Source organism: Orycteropus afer, unplaced genomic scaffold (assembly GCF_000298275.1).
Source record: "Orycteropus afer afer isolate SDZICR_OR568_19922 unplaced genomic scaffold, OryAfe1.0 scaffold00055, whole genome shotgun sequence".
NCBI classification, from domain to species: domain Eukaryota; kingdom Metazoa; phylum Chordata; class Mammalia; order Tubulidentata; family Orycteropodidae; genus Orycteropus; species Orycteropus afer.
The window spans coordinates 1,391,490-1,397,489 of record NW_006921642.1 but is presented as its reverse complement, the minus strand read 5'-3'; positions in this window follow the sequence as shown (position 1 = coordinate 1,397,489).

Below are 6,000 nucleotides of genomic sequence, written 5' to 3'. Positions count from 1 at the left end.
AGAGGAGTGGAGAGCAGAGTGACACACCCTTTGTAGCAGCAATCTGCCAATCGCTCAGAGAAATCATTGATGAGTAGTTCTGGGAGGGCTCTGAAAGTGTGTCACCTCCATTCTCACTGTTGCCATGACCTCTTTAATACTGCTGATAGGCCTTTTAAACACTGCTATTTTTAATGTTCATTCACAGTGGATTTCATTACTTTCATCAATCAGTTTGCTTTTCAAAAGATACTTCTCCAACCTGAAATAATAATAACAATAATAAACGTTAGCAGTTTAAACCCACCAGCCGCTCCGTGGAAGAAAGATGAGGCAGTCTGCTTCTGTAAAGATTTACAGTCTTGGAAATCCTAAGGGGCAGTTGAACTCTGTCCTATAGGGTTGCTATGAGTAGGAATCAACTTTATGGCAACGGGTTTGATTTTGGTTTCTCCTCTGGTCTGGGTTATAATGGCTGGTGGTGGAAGAGGGCCTGTATCCCAGGGGTGTGGCTGGCCTTATTTCACACTGGTTAGAATAGAAATATTGGTTGCTAATGATGACTCGTTCCAACTCCCACATAGAAACACTAGAGCATAATGACTCTGCATCATCAAGACACAGGAAAGACTGAATTGCACTTAAAAGGAGAAGGGAAGGCCTGGGGGTGGAAAACTTTGTTTATTACTTCTTTCATGCATTGTTTTAAAGTTCACATGTTGGATTACTTTTTAAGCAAATACAGGTGATGAGGGACCTCCCCCACTGCCACATAATGAATAATCTGGCAGTATCAGCTTTAACTGATCTTTTGCCCTTGTGTAATGATAGAAGCTGCTTCTCCAATACTCTAGGAAGCTGCTTTGTTTCTTCCTCTGTGTTTCCAAAATGTGTTCAATAATGTATAAGTAAGGAAGAGGAAAGATTAGAGGAAACAACTAACAAAGAAGAAAATTTTAAATAATGGAAAAAAAACTCTTGAGAATTATAACTTTATTTTTGTGTCTAGAAAAATAGATAAGTATTTGAAATATTACAGTGATATTATGAAAAGAGACCTTTTCTTTACTAAGGTTATATGATCAATCTTTAACTTGGTATTCCAAAAGAATATAATGATAAATAGCAAAAAGGACCACACATTCTTTATAACCCCACAGTCAGGCCTCTTTGTAATAAAACTGAAGCCCCTGCCATCAAGAGGAAGAGTCTATTGTTCCATGCCCTGAACCTGGGTTTGGGCATTGAGCCATCTCTCTTGGCTTCTCTTGGAAATCCTAACTGCCACTGTGTGAAATGAGCCAAGGCTAGCCTGCTGGATGAAGTGTGACACATGTCTGTTACCTACATCACACTTGCTGATAGCCAGCCAACCCCAGACCAGTGAGTGAGGCCACTGGTTGTCAGCTGACTGCAAACGCTTGAATGAGCCCACCAACACCAAGCGGAACCATCCCAGGGCAGCTCAGCACAAAACGCTTACCCACAGTATTGTCAGCAAATAGATATGAAGTTACATTTGGGGTAGTTTCCTATTCAGCCAACATTTACTGATGGATAGCCATTCTTTTCTTTTCTTTTTTTAGTGGTAGAGTACAGCACAAAGGTCAGATAACTGGCCCAAAGATCTAGAGGGAGAGTAAAGTACCAGAAATATAATTCCACTCTTTTTTTTCCCCTTGATAGTCTATTTCTCAGAGATACTCTGGGATCTGTTATAACTTGTATTTGCAGTTTGAAAGACATAAAAGGATGGGGCTTATTTTGAAAATGAGTTTCAATATGATTGAAACTGATTATTTCAAATTGCCTAATTTTCAATTTCTTAAGTAATAAACTCCTTTCTCTAAACAATTGTGTTTAATTCATCAGAACTCTCCTGTTTGGAAAGAACAGGAGGAAGAAAAGTGAGGCAAGACTATCTATCATTAAGACAACTGAAGTAAAACAAAAAATGCATGAAGTAAGAGTTCTGCATTTGGTTTTTACAATTACAATACTTCTGCATAAATGCTTTACAGAGTGTAAACAGAACACAAAGTTGAGAATTCTAGTCTTTTAATAGACATTTCTTACTATAATCCATCTAAATCAACTGGGGAAATTGAAAGGCCTTGAAACTATTACTGTCATTGTCCCATAAATATCATTTATAAAGCTGGACATTCACAGAATACAAAATTTCTAAGCTGTAGGCCTCAGGGTAGTAACAGTTACAATGAACAACTGTTGGGTTGACTGTGATTGAATTACTTTACCCAAAGCTTCCAGAACACTGCCTGATAAGGTACAACTTAATCTCCAGAATTTATTTCCCCACTAATACTGTCTGCTGGCCTATTTAGGAAGTTATTTTGTACTGTGACAAAGGTTGGCTACCCTGGGACACTGTGTCATATGATCCATCAGAGGATCACACAGCAACTAGAAGGGCATGGATTGCATATGTAGGCTTCTGTTTATAACCAATTCGCTACCAAGAAATTGATGATTAAATGTGCTGGGATAGTGTAGGGATCATTTTAATTCTTCATTAAACCTGCAGAGGTTAACAGAGATAACACTGCCCAGTAGGCATCTGCTGAGTAATACTAACACAGTTACTACCACTTGTGAGATTCTGTTCTAAGCATTTTACATGGGTTAACTAATCTACTGATAACCTATGAAGTTTTACAGGTAAAGAAACTGAGGCTAGATTCAGTATACAATTGCCCAAGGTCTGTTCCGAATTCTAACCCAGGCAGCCTAGTTTTCTGAACTTATGCATTACTGTTTAATAAACTAAAATTAAAATATCTAGTATTTCAATGAGAATCCAGTAGCTAATATACAGAAATGATTTCAGTTTCTCCAATCACTCTAAACTGTGCTAGGCTGAAGTGTCTTTTCCTATCCCTTAGTAACAACTTGAGCAGATAATATAACTTTCTGGTTACTTTCAATGACTCAGAAAAAGTTCAGTCCTGTATGGGTTATTGTTGTTAGTTGCAATTGAAAGGGCTCTGCCTAATGACAGCCTTATGTGTAAGACAAGGAAATACTGCCCAGACTTGGGCCTTCTTCATGATCTTTGGTATGTTTCAGTTCAGTGTATTTTGAGTGTTTTGTGATCTGAAGGGCTCATCTTCCAGCACTATAAGGGACAATATTCTGTTATGATCCAAACGGTTTTCATTGACTGATTTTTCAGAAGCACGTCCATAGGCTTGTCTTCCTGCTCTGCCTTTGTCTCAAAGCCCTGCTGAAACCTTTCCTCCACAGGTAGTCCTGCTGATGTTTAAAAATACTTTCAGCATCAGAGAAACACAAACCACCACAGTAGGACAAAGTGACAGATAGGTGATGGAGTGGCCTGTACAGGTAAAAACCACAATCTCATATGCAGTTTTATATCCGCTTGCTTCTCCTGCCCGTGCCAGACATGGTCAGGCTTTGTCACATGGATTCTTAGATCTGGAGTCCATGGAATTCAAAGTTCATGAACTTGGATGGAAAAAAGTACATTGCTATTTTCATTATCCTCTACTGAAATGTAGCATTTCTTTCAGTTATGACTATAGGCTACATCCCAGTCTAGTATTACCAATATTTGTGAGTTTGTCACCATTAGGTAAAAAGAGATATTACCATATTATAATACAATCATTTCAGATATTTTGAAATATCTTTTTTTGCTCATCACTGCTTTAAAGTGATGGTTATAATTATACCTACATCTAGATCTTATCATTTAAAATATTAATAAATAAGTACAATATTACAATGTTATAAACTCATTTTGAATATTTTGATAACTGCATTTCAATATAATAGTCTGCATTTTATTTCCACTACCCATCTGTCAGTTTGTCGTGCTGTGGTGGCTTGCATGTTGCTGTGAGGCTGGAAGCTAGGCCACTGGTATTTCAGACACCAGCAGGGCGGACAAGTTTTAGCAGAGCTTCCAGACTAAGACCAGGAAGAAAGGCCTAGAAATTTACTGCCAAAAAATCAGCCAATGAAAACTTTTTGGATCCTAACAGAACATTGTCCAACAGAGTGTTGAAGGATGAGCCCCCTCAGTAGGAAGGCAACAGTGGACTCAAACATGCTGGTGACATGAAGATGATGCAGGACGGAACAGTGTTATCTTCTGTTACACATGGGATTGTCAAGAGTTGGAGGTGACTCCACAGCAACTAACAACTTGTATTTTAAATACGTACTTCAAAATACATAATACATATATGTATAGGCACACACACACACACATATATAATTGTTTATTCTCAGGAGGCTTCACTAGATTACCAAAGATGTCCAGAAGATGTGCCTTTTATTAATAAGAGAACAAACAAAAAAATAAGAACTCAGGGTTGGAGGGATCTGAAGCAGGAAAGGAGACATGGCTTGCCATTTACCTTTCTCCAAATCCCTCTTCTGATCCTGACTCTTCCAAGGATAGAGGAGAGGCAGCATGAGGGAGAGGGGAACCAGCCTTTTGTTGAGTAGTAAATGTGAACTCTGTCCTCTGTGTCTACTCTGCCTCTTGCCCTTTGCAGCTTCTATGCTGGCTCTCTTGGGGGACTCATGTATGTACAGATCCTCAACACTGGAACTCCAACTCTGGCTAATCCTCTATATTCTGTCTTCAGCTCTTACTCAAAATGCATGTCTTACAGGTCCTCAAAGTCGGGGTGACCTGCTTTGGAGAGGGCCTTCAAGTACTGCTCCCTTCCTCAGGCCCCTAGACAAAACGAAGCTCACATTTCCATGCCACAAAAGTAGTGGGTGTACTGGTTGGCCACCTGCTGTCACTTCTTACCCCCTACTCCCACCCCACACCCCACTTGCTATTCTTCTCCAGTTCTTCACTGCCCTTGTTCAGACAGGTGCTCACAGCACTAAGCAGAAGTCCAACCAGGGACTGTGATGTCACCTTCAACCCCTGGGAGGACTGTCACAAAGTCTGAAAAGCCCCTTAGGTCCCTTGGTTTGCGGACAGAAGACTTGAAAGTACCCTTTTCCCTCCAAGAGAGAAAACCACAGCATTCCCCTCCATGCCCATGCTCCTGTGATTCTCTTCTTTCCTTCCTTCCTGGATGGGGGTGGGAGCAAGCTGGAGTGGTGGTTGAGGGATCCAAGCTGTTTCAGCTGGGTGGAGAATCTGCCCCCCTAAAATGTTGTCCACTTTCTTCAAAGTAAGTGGTATCTGGTGGCTTTTTTTCTTCAATTTAGGTCTCTAGTTATTAATTTGGGTAGCAGAAAAAGTTCCACTTACTAAACTCCTGTTACACCAGCAAAAGCTAAGACATGTCCTGAGGTGTCATCAACTACCTCACTTCTTCAGGCAATTTTTCTCCTCACCAATTCACAACTTACTTTCTATGCAACAGAGCTAGTTCCCTGATCATTTCTATAACTTGATCCATTAAAAAAAATAAAAAAACAAAAAAACATAGCACTGCAGTGGATTCCAGCTAATAGTGACCCTACGGGACAGAGTAGAACTGCTCCACAGGGTTTCCAAGAAAGTAATCTTTCTGGAGCATATTGCCACACCTTTTGCCCAAGGATAGAAAGCCTTCAGTTCGTAGTCCAGTGCCTAATCACTGTGGCATCAGGGCTCTTAGATACCAATTCCACTGCCCTCTACAGCAACCCCATAGGACCCAGTAGAACTCCCCCATAGAGTTTCTAAGCCCGTGAATCTCTCAGGAACCAGATTGCCTCATCTTTGGAGAGGCTGGTGGGTTCCAACTGTTGACCTTTTGGTTAACAGTGAGTGCTTTAACACTGCACTACTGGGGCTCCTTAGATCTTAATTGTTGTTGTTGTTGTTGTTATTGCCGTCGAGTCGGACCCGACTCATAGCGACCCCTCCTTGGCTTTCTGAGGCAGTATCACTACGGAAGTAGATTGCCTCATCTTCCTTCCGAGGAGTGGCTAGTGGGTTTGAACCACCGGCCTTCTGGTTAGCAGTCAAGTGCCTTAGGCACTATGCTACCAGAGCTCCCTAGATCCTAATTAGCACCTAGT